Genomic DNA, 13447 nt, shown 5'->3' on the forward strand with positions numbered 1-13447 from the left:
CCTGGTAGTTTCGAACCGCAGACCTTAAGGTTCGCAGCCCGATTCGTAACCACTACGCTACCAGAGCTTCTACAACACCACAATTCAAAATCATCAATTCTTTGTCTTCCTTTTTTATAATGCAATTTCGCATGCATAGTGAAGTGACTGAAAAGCTCACTGCTTGGGTAAGATGCACCTTAGTCATCAAAGTGATATTTTTGCTTTTAACAACTTCGAAGAGGTCTTTTGTAGCAGATTTGCCTAATGCATTTGATGTTTTACTGCTGCTTCTAGAGATGTTGATGTTGTTGTTGTTGTTAGGTGCCATCAAGTCGGTACCAACCCATAGCGACCTTATTTATACATAGCAGAACAAAACACTGCCCGATCCTTGGCCAATCTCACCATTGTTGCTACACTTGAGTCCATCGGTGCTGCCACTTGGCCAATCCATCTTGTTGGGGGTCTTCTTCTTTTTCTCTGACCTTCCACCTTACCAGAGACTTATCTTTTTCCAGTGACTGCTCCCTTCTAACAATATGTCCAAAGTATGAGAGACGAAGTTTGGCCATCTTGGCCTCTAAGGAGCACTCTGGCTGCACTTCTTCCAAAAGGGATCTATTGGTTCTTTTGGCAGCCCATGGCACGTTCAATATTCTCCTCCAACACCATAACTCAAAATCATCAATTCTTCTATGGTCTTCCTTATTCACTGTCCAGCTTTCACATGCATATGAGGTTATTGAAAATACCATGGCTTGGGTCAGGCACACCTTAGTCCTCAAGCTGACATCTTTGCTCTTCAACATTTTAAAAAGATCTTGTGCAGCAGATTTGCTTTGATCTCTTGACTGCTGCTTCCATGAGTGTTGATAGCTGATCCAAGAAGAATGAAGTCCTTGACAACTTCAATCATTTCTCCGTTGATAAGAATGTTTTTTATTGGTCCAGTGGTGAGGAATTTTGTTTTCTTTACATCATCATCATCATCAGTAAATGTTTTAAGTCCTCTTCACTTTCAGCAATCAAGGTTGTATCATCTGCATATCGCAGGTTGCTAATGAGTCTTCCTCTGATGCCACGTTTTTCTTCATAGAACCCAGCTTCTCGGATTATTTGCTCAGCATACAGGTTGAATAAGTATGGTGAAAGAATACAACCTTGTCGCACACCTTTCTTAATTTTAAACCATTCAGTGTTCCCATGCTCTATTCGAACAACTGCCTCTTGGTCCAGGTAGAGATTCCTCATGAGCACAAGTAAGTGTTCCAGAATACTCATACTTTGCAATGTTTTCCATAGCTTGTCATGCTCCACACAATAGAAAGCATTTGCATAGTCGATAAAGCACAGGTAAACATCTTTCTGATATTCTCTGCTTTCATCCAGTCTTTTAGTGAGACTAAAAGTGATCTTTTCTCTTAATTAAGAATACATTTAAGATAATGCATCTAGCAGAGCTTGTTAAAAATACATGGAAGAGATATTTTCAATATTCTGACCTCTTTAAGATTCATGAATTTTAACTCAAAAAAATCCCTTCCTCAATAACTCAAAACATACCCTAGAGGGTTATTTATTTATTTTCTTTTACATCCTCAGAGGCATTTTTTTTTTTTTAATTAAATGTTTTTATTTTGGATTGAGTGAAAATTTACAGGGCACATCATCAGCTTCACATTCAACCATTCATATAGCTTCTTTCATTACATTGATTATTAACCCCTCCATATATCATCAGTTAACAGTGTTTCTCTCTATCCTCTTTAGCTTTTTTTTTGAGGGATGGGGGTGGGGAGGAACTTGCCTTTTTGGAATTTACAGTCTCAGCTTTTAGGGAAGGTTTTTACATTTGTCTGTGGATATCCAGGGCTCATGTATGAGATTACTAACAAGCATTACTGAATAATCAGATGAGGGACAGTTTGCTATGTCTACTAGGTGGCTAAAGTCTGATCCTCAGAGCCTATGGTTTGGACAGTCAACAACGCTTGGGCCCACAGGGTCTTGACCTCCTGACCGGGTCTGCACGGTCTGCATCAGATTCCTCCTTATTTATTGTTTGTTTAAGGGACGCTGCCTGTCTTAGGCGGTCAGTGCAAATTCCTCAGTCTTACCAGTCATCGAAACTCATTGCAGCATGGCAATGGCTCTGTCTTAAGTTGCCGAGGTTCCACGTGATCCTTACCCGTCTCTGGCCACACGTCCAGCATAAACAGCCGCCATCCGAGGAAGGCAAGGAGGGAGGAGATCGGCTGGGGACCCCATACGCAAGACGTTGCCAGCCCACCACCTTCTCTAAGGTGACCAAGCAGGATCACTAATCAAGTTCTTAGGGGGATCTTACTCTCTAGCAGGGGTAGCAAATTAGTAGCCACTCAGTGCTCACTTTGAGAATTACTTATATCAGAAATTTGAGCATGTAGCTGATGAATATCCACAGACAAGTGGATATTATTCCACAGCCTCCTAAAATGCTGTTGGATTAAGTTCCAATCAAGTCTCAGAGGCATTTTTAAGATGCTAAATTCACTGTTACTCCTGGCACAAACATTTACATGTACTTGAATGGGATTTTAAAATTTAATGGGATTTAAAGATACGACAGATGACACAAAAGTAGCTTTGCCTTGTTCCATAGGTTTGAATACAAAATCTCTCCCCTCGATTTCCCCCTTTCCATCTGTTAACTTATCTGTGTTCATTTATAGCAGTTATTGCTGTCTTTTCCATTTAGCAAATCTCTGATGAAGATCGTAAAGATGACTAGAACTTCCCCACCAATCCCTCTAAAAGAAAATACCAGAACTCCCAATTAAGAATCTATTGTTCAAGGTTCCAGAAACTTTACCTGAGTCCTGGAATTAAGGTTCTTTAGATATTGCTACAGTCCACTGTGCCCATTTTAATGAATGACTATCCCAGGCTGGGCTCCCAGGAAGCGCTCTGAAATGGAGGTGACCATGCAGAAGTTTATTCAGGAGTGCCTGGGGATGAGAGGCCCTGGGCATTGCAAACAGTTAATGCACTCAGTTGCTAACCAAAAGGCTGGAGGTACGAGTCCACTCAGAGGTACCTTGGAAGAAAGACTTGGCAAAGTACTTTTGAAAAATCACAGCTATTGAAAACCCTGTGGATCACATTTTTCCTCTGACACACATGGGGTCACTCGAATTAAAGTTGACTTAATGGCAACTGTCCTCCCCACTCCAGCCCAACTCAGGCTTCAACAGCTGTGGATGGGAGAGAAAGGAAGCAAGATTAGACAGAGGAAAAAGTCCAATTGTCATGTAATTTCAGTGGCAGTCTCAATAGATACTACAAAGAAATCTGAATACAGGCTAGGCCTTCAGAGCTATCTTAAGTTGAGCAACAGGACAAAACCTTTATATGGTCATGTTGATCAGTCATTGAAAGTCAGCCACTCAGGAAAGGCAATAAGACCTTAGAGCAAAGCAGCTTTTCTGCAGCTGGATAATTTCCAAAGGGAGCTAAACAGCCAAGGATTGCTTGCTGGCAGCAATCTTCACAACTAAGAAAATAAATCCTTTATTTCTGAAGAAGAAATTGAGCAAGCTCATGACACTGGCCACTTGGAAAGTACACTCTTCATTGGTTGTAGGTCAAACTTTATTTATTGGGGCTTGGGTAGACCTTGCCACATGGCTGACAGAATGACTCTGGACAGAGAAGTATACAATTGTCTGAGTTAGGATAGGTAAAGTCATGAATCCTGCTGACTAGGCTCTCCATGCAACAATTCTTTTATCGGAAGATTGGGGCTGTCATCAAGGGCCTTTTGCAATGCACAGCATGTAGCCAGGGGAAGCTGTGTACCATGTTATTACTGATGATGCCGTGTTTCTCCATTTCCATGGAAAGTCCTGATGTGGGGCTGTAGGATAAGCATTGGACTGTTAACCACAAGGCTGATGGTTCAAACCCACCAGCCGCTCATTGGAAACCCTGTACAGGGTCACTATGAGTCAGAATTTACTCAACGGTACTTAACAACAACAATAGAAACCTCTCCATGTAGACTTTGGAACACTTTGTGTCTGAGACTATGTCGTCTTTTACTTCTCTACCTTTGGAACTTTGCGTGATGCCTGAGGGAAATACAATTTCATTGAGTGTAAAAAAGAAAAAGGCCAAGAGTTGTGGTTGTTAAGTGCCTCTGAATCAGTTCAGACTCTTAGGGACCCTGTATAGGGTTTCTGAGGAGTGGCTGGTGGGTTTGAACTGCCAACCTTTCAGTTAACAGTCCAGTGCCTATCCTACAACACCACACCAGGACTCCAAGCCAAGCAATGAAGATAATAAAAACTGCTTATTGGTTGACTTGCATAGACCCAAGGGAAATCTCTAGGTATCATACTTTTATCTATGATCAAAGTAACACTTAGAAGTATGATACCGAGAGCTTTCCCCTGGGCTTATGCAAGTCTTCCAATAAGGCAGTTTTTAGTCTCATCATTTAGCTAAATACAAGCGGTCTTTAAAACTCTATGGAAAAATTCCATTATCTTTTAATTCCATTTTTCCATGAACTATTTGAAGTCCCCTTGTACGGTGTTAGCAGTAATTTGCCACTTACCCTTTGCTTTGTCTCTCTGCCTAAGGTTCTTCTTCCTTTTTTTTTTTTTTTTTTAAAGTTTTTATTGTGAATTGAGTGATAGTTTACATGGGTGAACATCGATTTTCACTCATCATTTTGTTGCAATGATTACAGTCTCCTCTGTGCATCATCATTAAACAGTATTTGCTTCTATTCCCTCTGGGTTTTATTTGTTTGTTTGTTTGGTTTGGGGGGGGGGTGCACACAAAAACACTCAGGTATACATAAACATTTAAACAACCAAAGGGCACATTCTGCAAGCCTGCTTCCTCGTCACCAGCATACAGCCTTTCTCTTTCTATGAGTCTAGAATCCTCAGCTACTCTGTCTCTCCATGTCCTCATCTCTGCCTCCATCTCTGGTGTTGCTGCTTCTCTGGATAGGGTTCCACATTCCGTTCATGCTCTTCTCCTTTGATGGTCCTAGGGTCCTTTGTTTCTGGACTATAAGAATAACTACTCCCCCCTCCCCATTTTGTTACAAAATTTCTACCCTTACAGTTGTGACAGTCGCAATTAGTCATGATAACAATTATTCACTATTGAATTATAAGAATCTTATCCCCTTCTCCTTTCACCAGGCCCATCTAGACAAGATGAAAACTATTCAGTGGAAACTCTACCTTCCCCCGCACACTCTGAAATAATTTCCCTCTTGAAAACTTGTAAGCCAGTCATTTCATGCCTTTATAGCCCTTCTCCCCATTTTAGGTTGCTGTTGTTGTTGTTGTTGTTAGGTGCCATTGAGTCTGTACTGACTCATAGTGACCCTATGCACAACAGAATGAAACACTGCCCGATCCTGGGCCAACCTCACTATTGTTGCCACACTTGAGTTCATTGATGCTGCCACCTGGCCAATCTAGCTCATTGGGGGGCTTCCTCTTTTTCTCTGACCCTCCACCCTACCAAACATGATATCCTTCTCCAGCGATTGATCCCTCCTGACAATATGTCTGAAGTATGAGAGACGAAGTTTGGCCATTCTGGTCTCCAAGGAGCACTCTGGCTGCACTTCTTCCAACACAGATCTGTTGGTTCTTTGGGCAGCCCATGGCACTTTCAATATTACCCTCCAACACTGTAACTCAAATTCATCAATTTTTCTATGGTCTTCCTTATTTACTGTCTAGCTTTTGCATGCATATTAGGTTATTGAAAATATCATGGCTTGGGTCAGGCACACCTTAGTCCTCAAGCTGACATCTTTGCTCTTTAACTCTTTAAAAAGGTCTTGTGCACCACTTGACCTGGCTTCGATGACTGAATGATCAGAGCTCAACCAGGAGAAGAAAGAAGATGAAAAAAAGAGTAATCTGATACAATTTGATGAACTTGACCTACACCTATGGATGCAGTAACTCAAAAGAGGGAACAAATCCTTACAGCAAGAATCATTCCCCCTCCACACACAGAGTAGACAGAGATGGGCAACTTGGACATTGGATACCCAAAATTGGGGGGGTGGGGACTACAAAGAAGTGACTGGCTTACAAGCTTTCAAGAGGGGACCTAGATCCAGGGGGCATGGAGGAAGGTAGAATCTCCAGTGAGTACTATCCAATCTGTCTAGGTGGAGCTGATGAAATGAAACGCAGATGGGTCACTTGTGATACAATAGTGAATAATTGTTATCAGAACTGGTTGTGAGGGTTGGAAATGTAAAGGTAGGCGTTTTATAGCAAGGAAGGGAGTGATTAACTCTCCAGTCTAGGAGCAGAGGTCTCTAGGACCATCAACGGAGAAGAGCCAAGAACAGGACCCTACCCAGAAAAGCAGCGAGGCCCGAGATAGAGGCAGAGACGATGATGTGGAGTGATGAAGCGACTGGGGACTTTGGATCCAGAGAGGGAGAGAGGCTGTGTGCTGAAAAATGGGGCGGGGGGTGGGGGAGTGCATGGAGGGGATTAGAAACATGACAATGAAACGATATTTGATAGAATGAATGTAAAACTAAAGTTCTATCATGTAAACTATCATATAATTCATAATAAAACATTAAAAAAAAAAAAGATCTTGTGCAGCAGATTTGCCTAAAGAAATGCATCGTTTGGTTTCTTGACTGCTGCTTCTGTGAGTGCTGATAGTTGATACAAGAAGAATGAAGTCCTTGACAACTTCAATCTTATCTCTGTTGACAAGAATGTTGTTTATTGGTCCAGTGGTGAGGATTTTTGTTTAGCCAGTGTCTAAGTTGCTCATATCTATCGACCCTGTGTACAGAGGACTGAGACTTGATGTAAAGACTCCTTCCCTCTCAGTTGGTATTTTGAGCCACTACATCCATAAATATAGGTCAAGTTCATCAAATTGTAGCAATTTACACTTGTTTCCTTTATAAAAAATTTGTTTTCTCCCTCTATTCGAGTTCTGATCATCAAGCCATTGAGGCTAGGTTGTATGAGTACTGTCTACAAGTTATGGTGTTCTTGTGTGTCTCCCCTCTCTTCATATCAGCTGGATGCTTCAATCTCAACTCTAGCCCTCCCTGGCTATGTCTTTGTCTGTGGGCTCAGGTCTCACCACATTTCAAACCAACCAGCCCATCCTCTTCTCTCACACATCTCCAGGTTGACGGGAGTCTATGGAACGTGGTTGAACTCGGCCCATTTCTTCATTGCTGCCTTTTCCCTTCTTCCACTTACAAGTTAACCAGCATGGTCACCTGCAAGCTTACATGCCTGCTCATATGTTCCCTTTGAGTTTAAGTCTTGGAGGGGTGTTTGTCCTAAAGGGACCTGATTGCTTGCCTTGATGGCTCCACCTGCCTAGGGTTCTTAAAGTCACAAATGAATTTCAGCAGAAAAGAGTGGACTGGTGAAGTGAAGAGACACCTTGGTACCCTGCTGTTGCCTGTGCACTGCTGTCCACCTAGATCCTAGATCTCCTGCAACATGAGGAATAATGAGACAGGGAGTTCACTTCACTTAAGAAGACCTGACTTTGACCCCCTTTCATTAGCTGTGTGTACCTAGGAAAGTTATTTATCCTCCCTAAGACTCATTCTCCTCATCTAAAAGATGGAGTAATACATATACATGTACACTGCAGCATTATTCAAAATAGCCAAAAGCTGAAAACAACCAAAATGTTTATCAATAGATCAATGAATAAATGAAATGTGGTATAGTAGCATAATATGCAATAAAATAGTATTCAGCCATAAAGAAAAACGAAATCCTGACAAATGCTATGTCATGAATGAACCTAAAAATATTATGATAATCTAAAGACTTCAGGCACCAAAGGGTACATACTGTGTGATTCAATGTATATGAAACATACAGAATAGGCAAATCTATAAAGGCAGAAAGCAAGTTTAGTGGTTACCAGGAGCTCTGGTAATGTAGTGGTTACGAATCGGGCTGTTAACCTCAAGGTTGGCAGTTTGAAACTACCAGTGGTTCTGTGGGAGAATGATGAGGCATTCTGCTCCTGTAAGTATTTATAGCCTTGGAAACCCTGTGCAGGGTCTCTAGGAGTTGGAACCGACTCCATGGTACTTAACAACAACAACAGGGGCTAAGGGAAATTGGCAATGGAGAGTAATTGCTAATAGGTAGGGGATTTGTGTTTGGGGCCATGAAAATGTGCTGAAATTAAAGACAGTTACTACACATCCATAACTCTACTAAATACCACTGAATTATACATTTTATGGGATATTAACTATAGGTCAATAAAGCTGTGAAGTGCCATTAATTGGTTTTGACTCATAGTGACCCTTTCTTTACACAGTTTCTGAGGAGCAGCTCATGAGCTTGAACTTCTGACTTTGAGGATCAACCCGACCTTGCAGTTTGGTGTTTAATCTACAACACCACAGCAAGACTGCCAGTATTATGGAGTCCTGGTGTGGCACGGTGGGTTAATGCACTGGACTGCAAAGTTGTTTGAACCATAAAGTCAGTGGTGCAAGCTCACCAGTCACTCCTCAGAAACCCAATACAAGGTCGCTGTGGGTCAGAACCAACTCAGAGGCACTTAACAACAACATGATATATTAATTATATCTCAATAAATCTGTTATTTAAATTTTTGAATTAATAATAGCACTAGCCTCACCATACATTTGTGAAGAAGATTTAAAATGATATACTTTAAATATCCAGTACATATAAGTACTTACCAAGAGGTAGTTGTTACTATGTACATCCTAGTGAAATTAAGCAGCTGCTTTATGCAAACCAGTTGCCAGTGAGTTGATTCTAACACATAGCAAACCCCCATGTGTCAAAGTAGAACTGTACTCCATAGAGTTTTCAATGGGTAATTTTTCAGAAATAGATCAACAAACTTTTTCTCTGAGGCTCCTCTGGGTGGACTTGAACCTCCAACTTTTTCATTAATAGTCAAACAAGTTAACCATCTGCAACACTCAAGAATTCTGCTTTATGCAAAACTAAGTGCCATCAAGTGGATTCTGACTCCTGGCAACCCTATAGGATAGAGTAGAACTGCCTCCGGGTTTCCGAGGCTATAAATCTTTACAAAAGCAGACGGCCTCATCTTTCTCCCACTGCACAATGAGTAGGTTCAAACCAATCTTTCAGTTAGCAGCTCCATACTTAATTCACTGCACCAAAAGGACACTACTGAAAGACACTGATGTTTAAGGACTGGTATCTACCGTTCTTGTTCTGACTTTGAGATAGGTGCAGATGTCTTCTCTAATAATAATCCATGTGTACACTTGGGTGGGCACAGTCCTTTCCCAGAGCACTAATGTGTTCTCCAACACACCCTAACATAAGACAAGTACCTGTTTTATACCGATTCCTTCCCTCTTACTAGCCTCTGCATCTCCCTGGTCAATGGTATAATGTTTTCAAGACAGACTCAGCAGTGAGGATTTCAGCTGATCTCTATGGAACAGAGACCCAACTTCCCAGATGAAGATCCTATCATGAAGACCTTCCAGATACAATACTAAGGCATACTTACCCTCATTCTATCATTATTATTTGCTATAAATATCTTCTGGGCTCTATATACAGTTGCTGGTGAACACATATGAGATGTTTATGCATTCATCAAATATTTATTGAGTGAATATTTTTCTAGGTATTGGGAATTCACCCATGAAAAAGACAGTTTCTTACTTCATTAGGCTTACATTCCAGAGGGAAGAGGTGCTAAACACACACATGAATGACACTAGCACTTAGTCTTGGATATTATGAAGAATAATAAAGATGAATAGAGAAAGCATCTCTGAGGAAATAACATTTCATCAGAGACTTGAATGACATGAGGGAGGAGTCGTGTGAATACCTAACAAAACAGTCTTTCTGAAAGAGGGAATAGCAGATGTAAAGTCTCTGAGGTAGAAATAAACTTTACATTTAAAGAAAATCAAAAATGCCAGTGTAACGTGAGCAAAGAGAGAGGGTAGGAGATGAAGAAAGAAAAATATGTAAGCCTTGTTGGCAATAGTAAGGAGTCTGGGTTTCCTCTAAATGTGATAGAAAGCCATTAGAATAATTTGACCAGGTAAGTGATATATTCTGAATTATGTGTTGTAAAGCTTGATCTGGCTACTGGGAGATTCTGGTGTCAGCAGTGGAAGCAGGGGGAGCATTTAAGAATTAATGCAGTAATAAAGCAAGAGTTGATGATGACCAGGGAGGTAACAGTCAAGCAGATAAGAAGTGGTTGAATTCTAGATATATTTTGAATGCAGAACTGGCAATCCAAGCAACTGATGCCAGGCAGCCTGTGGCTTTACACATGAATGGATTATTATTGTCAGACAATAGGAAGGGGATTAAAGAAAGGAAAGATTAAACTAGTGAAATCCACTGGACTTCCCCTAGGGCCATTTCTATCAGTAGTTGAAACAGAAAGGAGTTCTAGTGTTGCAGTGATTAAAGTGCTTAGCTGCTAACCAGAAGATAAGTTGATGGTTCAAACCCACTAGCCATTTCACGAGAGAAAACTGTGGCAGTCTGCCTCCATAAAGATTATAACTTTGAAAATCCATTGTGGGTAGGGTTCTATGAGTCAGAATGGACTGGGCAGCACATAACAACAACAAGTTAACACAGAGAGATATATAAAAAAAAAAAAAAAAAGAGAGAGAGAGAGAGATAGTACCTAAGAGGAAGAAATGCTCCTTAAAGGTTCTCAGGTGCTGGTTGAAGAGTGTTGGAGATAGTATGGGAGGCTCCTGAAGCTCATCTTATAAAGGAGGAAGGGCCTTCTCCTGCTGTTGTTGTTAAGTGCAGTCAAGTTGATTTAGACTCATAGTGACCCTATATAAGGTTTCTGTGGACTGAGAAAACTGAAAGGGAAGAACACGCTCAGTATTCCTCAAGCTGAACGAACTGAGCAAAAAAATTCAAGCCTCAACTTTAAATATTGACGGAGTCTATGGGCAAAATACTAAATGATGCAGAAAGTACCAAAAGAAGATGGAAAGGACTTCCGGTACTGCAGGACAGCCAGGAAAGTCAGGTAGGGGCAGGCTTCAGTGAAAAATTAGTGGGATCTCATGAAGGAAACATTCCTATACCAGACCCATGGCTTTTAAACTATCATAAAGTCTCCTTAACTCACATTTTTTAGAAATTGCGCTACTAAGGATAAAGAAAGGTGTGCATTTTAGGACTCTTGCCTGTGGGACCACAGGTTGCTCCTGCGACTACAGAGTTTAGAGGGCGGGGCCAAGGCCAGTCTGTTCAGAAAGCAGTAACTTCAGCAGGAGAGGGAAAAAAAAGGGAGTCTCTGGATAAAGAGGCCGCAAGAAGCGATATAGCTTCCCCCTCCCCACAAATCTCCCTTCCCTGACTTGAGATCCTAATAAAAATCAACCAGGTGTAGCTCAGCCACGCACAGAGAGTGGGAGAAAGCCGGCGGCGGCTTTTTGACATCATCCATCATCCCCCATCTGTCTCTGCATCTAAGCCCCCTGCCCCCACTCCTAGCTAGCAGCGGGGATCCTCCAGCAGCAGTTCTGGCAGGACAGGGAACAGAAAAAGTTAACCAAAGCCATATATCTGCTCCAATGTGGTGATTTCTCTCCATGCATTTATATTACTTCTGCTTTTAGTCCTTTTGATTACACATCCCTCCTGGAGGTGGGAACTTATCCTCCCTATGTCCCATAAGAAGAAGCAACAATCGTGGCCATATAGCCAAGCTACAACATAATACTCCACCACTAAAACAAGACCCAACAACATCTGCTACGCATACAGACGAAAAGGGAAGCCCATCTCCTAATCATATTAATAATAATAATAAAACAATAACCATGACCAATAAGAAACAATCAACTCTATCGAAACATATCTAAAAACAGAAGAAAGGAGCTGATGCAAATGAGCTGGAGACAGACAAAGGCTTTATAAAGGAGGAGGAGCGGGTTTTAGATATACCTGAGAGGGAATTCAGAAGAATGATATGGAAACAAATTCAAATAATCCGAAAAGGGATCGAGGAAAATAAGGAGGAATAAGGAAAATACTGCAGGAGGAATCAAATAGGATTGACACAGTATTGGAAACAATTCAAAACCTGGAAAAAGATGTCCAGGTGATCAATAATAAGATATCAGAAATAGACAATAGCCTGAAAGGGGAAAAGAGCAGACTAGAAGAGATGGAAGCCAGAACTAGCGAACTGGAAGACAACTCTCTCAATATTGCCAAGGTTGAAGAGCAAGCAGCTAAAAGGATAAAACAATCTGAAGAGAGTCTAAGATTCATGCTGGATAACATGAAGAGGAATAATGTAAGAATTATTGGTATTCCGGAACAAGATGAAACAGAGAAATCCACAGAAGAGATCGTTGAAGAGCTTCTGGAAGAAAATTTCACTAACATCTTGAAAGACGAGAAGATAAACATTCAAGAAGCCCAACGTACTCCAGGAAGGATAGACCCCAAAAGAAAATCCCCAAGACATATTATAATCAAGCTCTCAAAAATCAAAGACAAGGAAAGAATATTAAAAGCAGCCAGGGAGAAGAGAAATATAACCTATAAAGGCAAGCAAATAAGATTAAGCTCTGACTATTCAGAACAAACCATGCAGGTAAGAAGGTAATGGGGACACATATACAAAATTCTGCAAGAAAAAAACCGTCAACCAAGAATCATCTATCCAGCAAAACTGTCAATCAAATATGATGGTTTGATCAAAACATTCCAGGATAAACAGAATTTGAGAGATTTTATCAAAACCAACCAGCACTTCAAAACATCCTAAAGGGAGTTCTGTGGACAGAGAACCAACATGAACAGACAACAAACAGAGATTGACAAGTATGGCAACACCACCCGGAACACAGCCAACAGATAGCGGCGTCCAGAAAAGAATGAGACTACAACGACAAAATCAAAAGAACGGGGAGATCAACTGAAGGCCAAAAACATATCAATGTCAAAGAAGGGACAAACGCAGCAATGGAAGCCCAGGTGGTGAGGATGCCAGGTAAATTACAGGATGCCAGGAGTATCCTAAATGCAGAGAAAAGTTAGTAGACTACAAGGTAACCCCAAAGAAAGTTAACACTCCACAACATACCATAAAAACGAATTCCCAAGCAGAACAAGCAAACCGAGAAACTAAGAGGAAACCGACCAGAAACAACTCAAAGGACATAAAGCCAACACAAGAAAAGAAAGCAGAACCAAAGAACGATCAGCACCGCCAAAAAAGTAACATAATGAGAACAGTTAATTCATACTTATCGATAATTACATTGAATATCAATGGATTGAATGCACCAGTGAAGAGACAAAGAGTGGCAGAATGGATAAGAAAACAAGATCCATCAATATGCTGCCTGCAAGAGACACACCTTACATACAAAGATAAAAGCAGACTAAAAGTTAAAGGATGG

At 41.1% G+C, this 13447-nt stretch overlaps 1 protein-coding gene across 1 annotated transcript in view; it reads left to right on the plus strand.

Annotated features, from left to right (window-relative positions):
* The window catches only part of MAOB (monoamine oxidase B), a 199180-nt gene that overhangs the window by 101405 nt on the left and 84328 nt on the right, over positions 1–13447 (plus strand). The gene's annotated exons all lie outside the window — the stretch shown is intronic.

This window comes from Chrysochloris asiatica, unplaced genomic scaffold, assembly GCF_000296735.1.
Source record: "Chrysochloris asiatica unplaced genomic scaffold, ChrAsi1.0 scaffold00062, whole genome shotgun sequence".
NCBI lineage: Eukaryota > Metazoa > Chordata > Mammalia > Afrosoricida > Chrysochloridae > Chrysochloris > Chrysochloris asiatica.